The sequence below is a fragment of the Dama dama genome, chromosome 17 (assembly GCF_033118175.1).
Source record: "Dama dama isolate Ldn47 chromosome 17, ASM3311817v1, whole genome shotgun sequence".
In the NCBI taxonomy this organism is placed as follows: Eukaryota; Metazoa; Chordata; class Mammalia; order Artiodactyla; family Cervidae; genus Dama; species Dama dama.
The window spans coordinates 42576351-42589616 of record NC_083697.1 but is presented as its reverse complement, the minus strand read 5'-3'; positions in this window follow the sequence as shown (position 1 = coordinate 42589616).

Sequence of the window (13266 nt, the reverse complement as noted above, 5' to 3'; positions counted from 1 at the left end):
AGATCAAAAAGGTTTTGCACAGTGAAGGAAACCATCAAAAAAACAAAAAGTAAAGTAATTAGCCTCTAACTAATAAAAATAAATGGAAAAAAAAAGGGTAGCCTATTGAATGGAAGAAGATATTTGCAAATGACAGGTCTGATAAGATGTTAATATCCAAAATATATAAAGAATTCATACAACAGAAAAAAAAATTTAAATAGACATGTTTCCTAAGAAAACATACAGGTGACCAACAGACACATGAAAAGATGCTCAACATCACTAATTACAGGGAAATGCAAATCAAAACCACAATGGACTATCACCTCATATCTATCAGAATGGCTATTATCAAAAAGAGAATGAATAACAAATGTTTGTGAGGATATTAAGAAAAGGGAACCCTTGAAAACTACTGGTGGGAACATAAAGTGGTACAGCTAGTATGAAAAAAAGTATGGAGGCTCAAAAAATTAAAAACCTAACTACCAAAGGATACATCAACTACACCCCAGTGTATGTTTCTGAAGAAAACAAAAATACTAATTTGTAAAGATATATTCACCCCTATGTTCATTGTGGCATTACTCAGTAGCCAAGATGTGGACGCAAAGTGTCTATTGATAGATGAAGGATAAAGAAGATGTGAGATATAGATATATATCATATATTATATATATCATATGTGCATATGTGTATATAATTTACATATGAAGTTACTCAGCCATAAAAAGAATGAAATCTTGCCATTTGTAACATGGATATATCTACAGGGTATTAAGCAAAGTGAAATAAGTCAGACATAAAAAGACAAATGCTATATGATTATACTTGAACAAATATAGTAGAACAGAATAGACATATATGCAGAGAAAAAACTGGTGGTTGTCAAAGGGAAAGGGGGTTGGTGGATCATGAAATAAGTGAGAGAGATGAAGAAGCACAAACTTTTAGTTACAAAATAAGTGAGTCATGTGGGTGAAAAGTACAGCATAGAGAATATAATCAATTCTCTTGTAATATCTTTGTATACTGACAAATGGTCAACAGATATATCTGGTGATGATCATTTTGTAAGGTATAGAAACACTGAATAACTATATGGGGCACATGGAACTAACACAGAGTGACAGGTCAATTATACTTCAATTCAAAAAAAAGTAGTCACGGGGAGAAATGCATTAAAATACTAATGATGGTTATACCTGGGGGCTGGAGATTATGGGTGATTACTAATTTTCATTTTATGCTTTTATGTATTTCTAGTTGTCTATAATAAACATGTATTTTTTGTAGAATTTAAAAAAACAATAAAAATTTCAAAAAATAAAATATGTAACATGAAAAATGGAGATAACTTCAAATGAAAGAATAAAGTTGCAAAAGGGAAATTTTTTTTTAAATTTTTTAAAAAGTCACAAGAAGCTGAATTTAGAGATAATTATGACTATAGAACTACAGTAACCAAGACAGTAGAAGTGACAAATAAATTCAAGGGATTAGATCTGATAGACAGAGTGCATGATGAACTATGGATGGAGGTTCATGACATCCTACAGGAGGTAGGGATCAAGACCATCCCCAAGAAAAAGAAATGCAAAAAGGCAAAATGGTTGTCTGGGGAGGCACTACAAATAGTTGTGAAAAGAAGAGAAGCAAAGGGTAAAGGAGAAAAGGAAAGACATACCTATTTGAATGCAGAGTTCCAAAGAATAGCAAGGAGAGATAAGAAAGTCTTCCTCAGTGATCAGTGCAAAGAAATAGAGGAAAACAATAGAATGGGAAAGACTAGAGATCTCTTCAAGAAAATTAGAGATACCAAGGGAATATTTCATGCAAAGATGTGCACAATAAAGGACAGAAATGGTATGGACCTAACAGAAGCAGAAGATATTAAGAAAAGGTGACAAGAATATACAGAAGACTTATATAAAAAAGATCTTCATGACCCAGATAACCATGATGGTGTGATCACTTACCTAGAGCAAGATATTCTGGGATTTGAAGTCAAGAGGGCCTTAGGAAGCATCACTATGAACAAAGCTAGTGGAGGCGATGAAATTCCAGTTGAGCTATTTCAAATCCTAAAAGATGATCCTGTGAAACTGCTGCACTCATTATGCCAACAAATTTGGCAAACTCAGTAGTGGCCACAGGACTGGAAAATGTAAGTTTTCATTCTAATCCCAAAGAAAGACAATGCCAAAGAATGCTCAAACTCCTGCACAATTGCACTCATCTCACACGCTAGCAAAGTAATGCTCAAAATTCTCCAAGCCAGGCTTCAACAGTATGTGAACCGTGAACATCCAGATGTTCAAGCTGGGTTTAGAAAAGGCAGAGGAACCAGAAATCAAATTGCCAACATAAATCAGATCATCAAAAAATCAAGAGTTCTAGGAAAACATCAACTTCTGCTTTATTGACTATACCAAAGCCTTTGACTGTGTGGATCAAAACAAACAGTGGAAAATTCTGAAAGAGATGGGAATACCAGACCACCTGACCTGCCTCCTGAGAAATCTGTATGCAGGTCAAGAAGCAACAGTTAGAACTGGACATGGAATAACAAACTTGTTCCAAATCAGGAAAGGAAGTATGTCAAGGCTGTATATTGTCACCCTGCTTATTTAACTTATGTGCAGAGTACATCATAAGAAATGCTGAGCTGGAGGAAGCATAAGCTGAAATCAAGATTGCCGGGAGAAATATCAATAATCTCAGATATGCAGATGACACCACCCTTATGGCAGAAAGTGAAGAAGAACAAAAGAGCCTCTTGCTGAAAGTGAAAGAGGAGAGTGAAAAGGTTGGCTTAAAGCTCAACATTCAGAAAACTAATATCATAGCATCCAGTCCCATCACTTCATGGCAAATAGATGGGGAAACAGTGGAAACACTGGCTGACTTTATTTTTCTGGGCTCCAAAATCACCACAGACGGTGATTACAGCAATGAAATTAAAAGACACTTACTCCTTGGAAGGAAAGTTATGACCAACCTAGACAGCATATTAAAAAGCAGAGACATTACTTTGCCAACAAAGGTCTGTCTAGTCAAGGCTATGGTTTTTCCAGTTGTCATGTATGGATGTGAGAGTTGGACTATAAAGAAAGCTGAGCACCGATGAATTGATGCTTTTGTTGAAGACTCTTGAGAGTCCCTTGGACTGCAAGGAGATCCAACCAGTCCATCCTAAAGGAGACCAGTTCTGGGTGTTCATTGGAAGGACTGATGTTGAAGCTGAAACTCCAATACTTTGGCCACCTGATGCGAAGAGCTGACTCACTGAAAAAGACCCTGATGCTGGGAAAGAGTGAAGGCAGGAGGAGAAGGGGAAGACAGAGAATGAGATGGTTGAATGGCATCACTGACTCTATGGACATGAGTTTGAGTAAGCTCCAGGAATCCGTGATGGACAGGGAAGCATGGCATGCTGCTGTCCATGGAGTCGCAAAGAGTCGGACACGATTGAGCGAACTGAACTGAACTGAATCAAGACAGTATGGCACTGGCACAAAAATAGAAATATAATATAGATCAATGGAACAAGCTAGAAAGCCCAGAGATAAACCCACACATCTATGGGCACCTTATCTTTGACAAAGGAGGCAAGAATATACAATGAAGAAAAGACAGCCTCTTCAATAAGTGGTGCTGGGAAAACTGGACCCCTAGATGTACAAGAATGAAATTAGAACACTTTTAACATTATACACAAAAATGAACAAAAAAGGATTAAAAACCTATATGTAAGGCCAGAAACTATAAAATTCTTAGAAGAAAGCATGGGCTGGACACGCTTTGATAGAAATTGCAGTAAGATCCTTTGACCCACTAGAGTAGTGAAAATAAAAACAAAAATAAACAAATGGAACCTAATTAAACTGTAAAGTTTTTGCACAACAAAGGAGACTATAACAAGGCGAAAAGACAACCCTCAGAGTGGGAGAGAATAACTGCAAACAAAGCAACTGAAAAAGATTAATCTCCAAAATATACAAGTAGTTTGTGCATGTCAATATTAGATAAACAAACAACCCAATCAAATAATGGGCAGAAGACCTGAACAGACATTTCTCCATAGAAAACATACAGATGACCAGATGACCAATAAACACATGAAAAGATGCTCAACATCTCTCATTATTAGAGAAAAGCAAATCAAAACTACAATGAGTTATCACCTCACACTGATTAGGATGGCCATCATCAAAAAAGAAAAAAAAAATCTATGAACAATAAATACTAAAGAGGATGTGGAGAAAGGGGAATCGTCTTGCACAACTGGTGGGAATGTAAATTGATACAGCCACTATGGAGAACAGTATGGAGTTTCCTTAAGAGACTAGGAATAAAACTATCATATGACCTAGCAATCTCACTACTGGGCATTTACCCTGAGAAAATCATAATTCAAAAAGATGCATGTACCCCAATATTCATTGTATCACTATTTACAATAGCCAGTACATGGAAACAGCCTAGATGTCCATCAACGAATGAATGAATAAAGAAGTTGTCATACATACAATGGAAAATTACTCAGCCATACAAAGGAATGAATTTGAGCCCATTGAACTGAGGGAGATGAACCTAGAGCCTGTTATCCAGGCTGAAGTAAGGCAAAAAGAGAAAAACAATATCATATATTAACACATATATATGGAATCTAGAAAAATGGTACTGTTGAACTTATTTTCAGGGTACGAATAGAGATGCAGAGATAGAAACAGACTTGCAGACACAGTGGGAAAAGGAGAGGGTGGGACGAATTGAGAAGTAGCATTGAAACATACACATTGTTGTTGTTGTTGTTGAGTTGCTAAGTTGTGTTCAACTCAAAGCCCCATGAACTGCAGCATGCCAGGCTTTCCTGTCCTTTATTATCTCCCTTAGTTTGCTCAAACTTATGTCCATTGAGTCGGTGATGCGATCTGCCGGGGTCCAGCCCCAGCAGGATCCAGGGGAACCCTCAGGATGAACGGCGTCGGCGAATGAGAGAGAGAGGGAGACAAAGTTCGGGGCTAAGTCTGAAGTTTATTTTTGCACGGCTCCTTTATACCCTTAACAACATCTTTGGGGGAAGTGCATGTTGCTTACACACAGGGCATCTCAAAACATTACAGCAACTTGACCTTCAACAGAAACTGGATGTCACCCACATACTTTTTCGTTCACAAGAGTCTTTCTTATCATTTGGCCTTCAGGCCTGCTACCATTTTATGGCTTGCACCTGGTGTGACTTAAGCAACTTCAGTAGCCGACCCTGTTTTTCTTATAATTAATCTATTTTCTTTCTAATAAGTGTCATCTCTATGGGAACTAGATAGGATTACATTTTTACAGAACAGAAATGTGAAGGACTGCAGAAACAGCAGATATGGCACAAAACAGGCTCTTAGTCTAAAAGTTAACTACCTGCAAAAAGTCGCCAGCTAATCTCTATCTAAAGTATTTTCTATTAGGCACATTTGTGGCTATCATATTTGTGGAGCTTTTTTCACCGCGTGAAGGGGCCTATGCTTAATAGTTTCTTTTGTTAGCATACTGTGCTTAGGATGTTTAGAACAATCATGAGCATTTTTTGCAATGAGAGCACACATTTATCAAACAAGTCAGAATGCCAGCAAAAGGGTTTGAATTGAAGCATTTCCTTCATCCCTGGCCCCTTCATAGGGTACCAGCGTCCAGGAGATTTATTAGTTAGGGTTTTAAGTTGGTCCTCATTCAGTGAAAGAGGAGGAGAGCTCTAGGCAGACAACACAAGAATCTGCAACAGGGCAAACAAGAACAACAGCAGAAAAGGGGGGAGGATACAGGGTGGGGTAGAGGCCGAGGCCAACCTGGAGGGTCCCTTATCCTAGAGGGCCTTGCCTGTCAGGTTTTTTCCTCGTGACCTAATCATGGATGGGGTCCCGGACGGCCTTGCCTGCCCGGTATTTTCTTCATGACCTCGTCAAGGGCGGGACCTCCCATAACAGCTCCCGACAGCCATCCAACCATCTCGTCCTCTGTCACCCCTTTCTCCTCCTGCCCTCAATCTTTCCCAGCATCAGGGTCTTTTCCAGTGAGTCATCTCTTCCCATCAGGTGGCCAAAGTACTGGAGCTGGAGCTTCAACTTCAGCCTCAGTCCCTCCAATGAATATTCAGGGTTGATTTCTTTCGGATTGACTGGTTTGATCTCCTTGTTGTCCAAGGGACTCTCAAGAGTCTTCTCCAGCACCACAGTTTGAAGGCATCAATTCTTTGATACTCAGCCTTCTTTATGGTCCAACTCCCACATCCACACATGACTACTGGTAAACCATAGCTTTGACTATATATAAAATAGCTAGCTAATGGGAAGTTGCTGTATGACACAGCTCAGTCCAGCGCTCTGTGAGAGCTTAAAGGGTTGGGATGGAGTGAGAGGTGGGAGGGAGGTTTAAGAGGGAGGGTACATACATATGTCTATGTCTAATTTGTGCTCATGCATGGCAGAAACCAACACAGTATTGTAAAGCAGTTATCCTCCTATTAAAAATAAATAAATTTTAAAAATAAATTTTAAAAAAAGAAAAGAAAAAAGATAATTTTGAGACTTAGAGACAGTGAATATTGACTAAGAAAAAGCAATTTTAATTCAAGGAAATTGTGCCCCTATCAACTATTAACACAAAATGCAGCAATTTTTAAGATCTGTTTTTCCATGTTCCTTGAGAAAGAGTTAAAATACAACCATGAATTCTTAATCTATTAAATAGTACATCCCACTGATATTAAATTCTAGTTAGTAGTAGTATGTTTAAGAACATAAAGTTAATATTTATATTAGTAGAATATTTCTTAAAGTAAATGAAGGAGGCTGATTTGGTTACAGTAGGCAATTTCAGATAAGGAATTATGAATAACAATAAAATTTGCATTTTAAATAGAAACACATTAGGTATTTATAGAATACTAGTTTCTTACGTAAGCCAACACTTATTGAGAGGTTCCTTGTGTGTCACTCATTGCACTAGGATCTACAGGCAACCCATGAATCATTAAATAGATTGTTTTCTAAAGATATATCTATGAAACTGTCTGAGTTGTGTCATTATATGCATTTTTTTACATAATGTGTTAGATGTGTTATATCTATTAATCAACAGATATATACAAAATCAACATGTACAAGATATATACATAATGAACATATATAAAACATACCACATACACACTTATATAATAATGTATTTTTATTGATTCCCTGGTGGCTCAGATGGTAAAGAATCCACAAGCAATGAGGGAGACCTGGGTTCAGTTCCTGGGTTGGGAAGATCCCCCGGAGAAGGGAACAGCTACCCACGCCCGTATTCTGGCCTGGAGAATTCCATAGACAGAGGAGCTTGGCAGACTACAGTCCATGAGATCGCAAATAGTGGAACACGATTGAGCAACTTTCATTTCACTTTACTTCAAACATATAGCATATATACCTAAGAAATCTGAGGAAGGCTGAAATAATTTTATAAATATACTTTATATATGTATATATAAATAATTAAGCATGTATATATATGTGTACACATATAATTTTGTAAAACAAAAAATACTCTACATCACACCTATACAAATTTTGTGAACCAAATAAAAAGGGTGAAAGCTTACATTAAAAAAACCTGGATACAGTCATTAGAGAAAAAGAAAAACTAACATTTTGCAAAAGTTTCATTCCATTTAAAACTCACAACCATCCATGAGAAGATCATTATGTTTATTTTACCAGTGGGGAAATGAGACTCAAAGAAAGTAAAGGATTGACTTAAGGTCACAAAATTAGCAAATAATCGAGGTGAAATTAGATTTCAGGTCTTTTCATCTTCAAGTCTCTGCTTTCTTCATCACAGTAAATTGTATTATAATACAGGCAAATAAGAATGTTTTAAATGTGTGAAAGTATCTGAATATGCTCTAATGGAATCTTAAAATGGTCCCATGAGTTCAGAGGGTAGATGTTATTCTATGTACGTTACAATTAATGAAACAGACATGGAAAAAGGATAATGACTTACCCAAGGTCAACTGACAAATCAGGGCTGAAGTCAGGGCCAGAAGCCAAATCCCCAGCTTCCTGGGCTGGAGCTGTTTCACAATGTCATACCCCCTCTGGTGTCCCTTTAAAAATACAAGGTCATGACAGGCCTAGGAGCTGTTGTAGGAAAGTCCTCACCAGCCTCAGGAAGTGGCATTGAGCTGGCAGGAGAGGGTGACACAGCTATGACTCAGAGCTAACAACATCCCAGGAGGGCAGGGAAACCCACCCTTCAGGTGAAGCAATAAGCCACATCCTTGACTATTTCTGTGGGGAGGCAGGGGAGGTCCTCTAGGACCTTCTTTAAGCACCGCTCTTTGACCTAAACTCGTGACTTTCAGTTGAACAGAAATACTTTTCCAAGAATTTTAACTAGATACCCTTTTCTTGACTTCTTGACCTGCAAGTGTTCCTCAGCCCAGTGCAGTTTTACATGACTCTCCCTGCCCTAGAAAAGGCAGTCCTTTCAGGATAATCACACTCTTCACAGTAGTAAAGTTCAGGTAATAAGAAGAACCTAGGAAAGATAAAATGAAGAAGATGAACAGAGAAGGAGCTAATGTTTCAGGGCTTGGTCTATGCCAGACATCATGCAAGTTTTTTATACAGATAAACTCATTGAGTCCTCACAACACACTGTGAGGTAGGTGCCATAATCATTACATACAGAGGCTGTGTAATTTGCCTAAAGTCACATAGCTTGATAAAACCAAGGTTTGAAGCCAGGAGACTCAAAAATCTTAACTCTGCTAGATATGATATCATTTAACCATCCAGCTTTTATATCCTTGTCCAGAGAGTGAACAATTAATGACCCTTACTTATAAGCTGAAACTACTACTTGTTGTTGCTCAGTCAAAAAGCCATGTTCAAATCTTTGCGACCCCATGGACTACAGAATGCCAGGCTTTCCTGTCTTTCAATATCTCCTGGAGTTTGCTCAAATTCATGTCCATTGAGTCAGTGATGGTATCTAACTATCTCATCCTCTGCTATCCCCTTCTCCTTTTGCCTTCAGTCTTTCCCAGCATCAGGATTTTTTCCAGTGAGTCAGCTCTTTGCATCAGGTGGCCAAAGTACTGGAGCTTAAGCTTCAGGATCAGTCCTTTCAATGAATATTCAGGGTTGATTTCCTTTGGGATTGACTGGTTTGATCTTCTTGTTGTCCAAGGGACTCAAAAGAGTTTTCTCCACAACACTCATCGAAACCATCAAATTCTTCAGTGCTCAGCCTTTTTATGGTCTAATTCTCACATCTGTATATGACTACTGGAAAAACCATAGCTTTGACTATATAGACCTTTCTTGGCAAAGTGATGTCTTTGCTTTTTAATACACTGTCTAGGTTTGTCATAGTTTTCCTTCAAAGGAGCAAGTGTCTTTTAATTTCATGGTTGCAATCACTGTCTGCAGTGACTCTGGAGCCCAAGAAAATAAAACCTGTCCCTGCTTCCACTGTTTCCCCATCTATTTGCCATGAAGTGGTGGGACTGGATGCCATGAGCTTTGGTTTTTGAATGTTGAGTTTTAAACAAGCTTTTTCATTTCCCTCTTTCACCCTCATCAAGAGGCTCTTTAGTTCTTATTTATTTTCTGCCATTAGAGTGGTATCATCTGCATATCTGAGGTTGCTGGTATTTCTCCCAGCAATTTTGATTCCAGCTTGTGACTCATCCAGCCTGACATTTTGCATGAGGTACTCTGCATATAAGTTAAATAAACAGGCTGACAATATACAGCCTTGTCGTACTCCTAACCCAATATTGAACCAGTTGTTTCATGTAAGGTTCTGTTACTTGACCTGCATACAGGGTTCTCAAGAGACAGGTTAGGCGGCCTGGTATTCCCATCTCTTGCAGAGTTTTCCACAGTTTGTTGTGATCTACACAGTCAAAGGGTGCCATGAAGTCAATGAAGCACAAGTAAATGTTTTTCTGGAATTCCCTTGCTTTTTCTATTCTCCAGTGAATGTTGGCAGTTTGACCTCTGGTCCCTCTGCCTTTTCTAAACCCAGCTTGTACATCTGGAAGTTCTTGGTTCATGTACTGCTGAAGCCTAGCTTGAAGGATTTTGAGCATAACCTTACTAGCATGTGAAATGAGCACAATTGTCTGATAGTTTGAACATTCTTGGCACTTCTTTGGTATTGGTATGAAAACTGACCTTTTCCAGCCCCATAGTCATGGCTGAGTTTTTCAAATTTGTTGGCATATTGAGTGTAGCACTTTCACAGCATCATCTTTTAGGATTTGAAATAGCTCAGCTGGAATTCCATCACCTCCACTAGTTTTGTTCATAGTGATGCTTCCTAAGGCCCACTTGACTTCACACTCTAGGATGTCTGGCTCTAGATGAGTGACCACACCATCATGGTTATCTAGGTCATTAAGACCTTTTTTGTACAGTTCTTCTGTGTAGTCTTGTCACCTCTTATTAATCTCTTCTGCTTCTGTTAGGTCCTTACCATTTATGTCCTTTCTTGTGCCCATTCTTACATGAAATATTCCCTTGATACCTCTAATTTTCTTGAAGAGATATCTAGTCTTCCCCATTCTATTATTTCCCTCTACTTCTTTGTACTGTTCACTTAAGAAGGCCTTCTTATCTCTCCTTTCTATCCTCTGGACCTCTGCATTCAGTTGGGTGTATCCTTCCTGTTCTCCTTTGTCTTTCACTTCTCTTCTTTCCTCAGCTATTTGTAAATCCTCCTCAGACAACCACTTTGCCTTCTTACATTTCTTTCTTTTGGTCACTGCCTCCTGTACAACGTTAGAAACCTCCATCCAGAGTCCTTCAGTCTAATCCCTTGAGTCTATTAATCACCTCCACTGTATAACCAAAAAGGATTTGACTTAGGTCATACCTGAATGGCCTATTGGTTTTCCATACTTTCTTCAATGTAAGTGTGAATCTGGCAATAAAGAGCTCATGATCTGAGCCACAGCCAGCTCCACATCTTGATTTTGCTGACTGTAAAGAGCTTCTCCAGCTTTACCTGCAAAGAATTTCAGTATTGATCATTTGGTGATGTCCATATTTAGAGATGTCTCCTGTACTGTTGGCAAAGGGTGCTTGCTATGACCAGTGTATCCTCTTGACAAAACTCTGTTAGCCTTTGCTCTGCTTCAGTTTCTACTCCAAAGCTAAACTACCTGTTAGTCCAGGTATCTCTTGACTTCCTACTTTTCCATTCCAGTCCCCTATGATGAAAAGGACATCTTTTTTGGTATAGTTTCAGAAGATCTTGTAGGTCTTCACAGCACTGGTCAACTTCAGCATCTTCGGTATTAGCGGTTAGGGCATAGACTTGGATTACTGTGATACTGAACAGTTTACCATGGAAATGAACTGAGATCATGCTGTCCTTTTTGAGACTGCACCCAGGTACTGGATTTCAGATTCTTTTGTTGACTATGTGGGATACTCCACTTCTAAGGGATTCTTGCCCACAGTAATAGATAAAATGGTCATCTGAATTAAATTCACCCATTCCTATCCATTTTAGTTTATTGATTGCTAAGATGTTTCCTCTTGTCATCTTCTGCTTGACCACATTCAATTTACCTTTATTTATGGACCTAACATTCCAAGTTCCTATGCAATATTGTTCTTCACAGCATTGGATTTTACTTTTACCACCAGTCATATCCACAACTGAGTGTCAGATTTCCACTTTGGCCCAGTCACTTCATTCTTTCTGGAGCTATTAGTAATTGCCATCTGTTCTTCCCCAGTAGCATACTAGACACCTTCTAATCTGGGGGGGTTCATTTTGCTTTTTCATACTGTTCATGTGGTTCTCACAGCAATAATATTGACTTCATTTGCCATTTCCTCCTCCAGAGGACCACATTTTTGTCAGAACTCTTCACTATGACCAGTTCATCTTGGGTGGCCCTGCACATCATGACTCATAGCTTCATTGAGTTATGCAAGCCCCTTCTCCATGACAAGACTGTCATCCATGAAGCTACTAAACTATTTCTACTATCATTAATACCAAATAATCACAGTCAATATTGTTTGAGTACTTGTCATTGTAAGTACTTACAGCTATTATATTTAATATTTGTAGCAATTTTTGAGGAAGGTGTTATTATTACAGTCAATGAGCAAACTGGAAAATTGAGATGAAGAGACATTAAGTAACATCTATTTCTGCTTTATTGAATATGCCAAAGCCTTTGACTGTGTGAATCACAACAAACTGTGGAAAATTCTGAAAGAGATGGGAATACCAGACCACCTCACCTGCCTCTTGAGAAAACTGTATGCAGGTCAGGAAGCAACACTTAGAACTGGACTTGGAACAACAGACTGGTTCCAAATAGGAAAAGGAGCACGTCAGGGCTGTATATTGTCCCCCTGCTTATTTAACTTATAAGCAGAGTACATCATGAGAAACACTGGGCTGGATGAAGCAGAAGCTGGAATCAAGATTGCCGGGAGAAATATCGATAACCTCAGATATGCAGATGACACCACCCTTATGGCAGAAAGTGAAGAAGAACTAAAAAGCCTCCTGATGAAAGTGAAAGTGGAGAGCAAAAAAGTTGGCTGAAAGCTCAACATTCAGAAAACTAAGATTATGGCATCCGGTCCCATCACTTCATGGCAAATAGATGGGGAAACAGTGGAAACAGTAGCAGACTTTATTTTGGGGGGCTCCAAAATCACTGCATATGGTGACCTTAGCCATGAAATTAAAAGATGCTTACTCCTTGGAAGGAAAGTTATGACCAACCTAGACAGCATATTAAAAAGCAGAGACTTCACTTTGCCAACAAAGGTCTGTCTAGTCAAAGCTATGGTTTTTCCAGTGGTCATGTATGGATGTAAGAGTTGGACTATAAAGAAAGCTAGGCACTGAAGAATTGATGCTTTTGAACTGTGGTTTTGTCGAAGACTATTTAGAGTCCCTTGAACTGCAAAGAGGTTTTAAATTAGTTTTTACTGACGCATAGTTGCCTGCAAGGAGATCCAACCTGTCAATCCTAAAGGAAATCAGTCCTGAATATTCACTGGAAGGACTGATGCCGAAGCTGAAACTCCAATACTTTGGCCACTTGATGCAAAGAACTGACTCAATGGAAAAGACCCTGATGCTGGGAAAGATTGAAGGCAGGAGGAGAAGGGAAAGACAGAGGATGGATGGATGGCATCACCTACTCAATGGACATGAGTGTCGGTAAACTCCAGGAGTTGGTGATGGACAGGGAGGCCT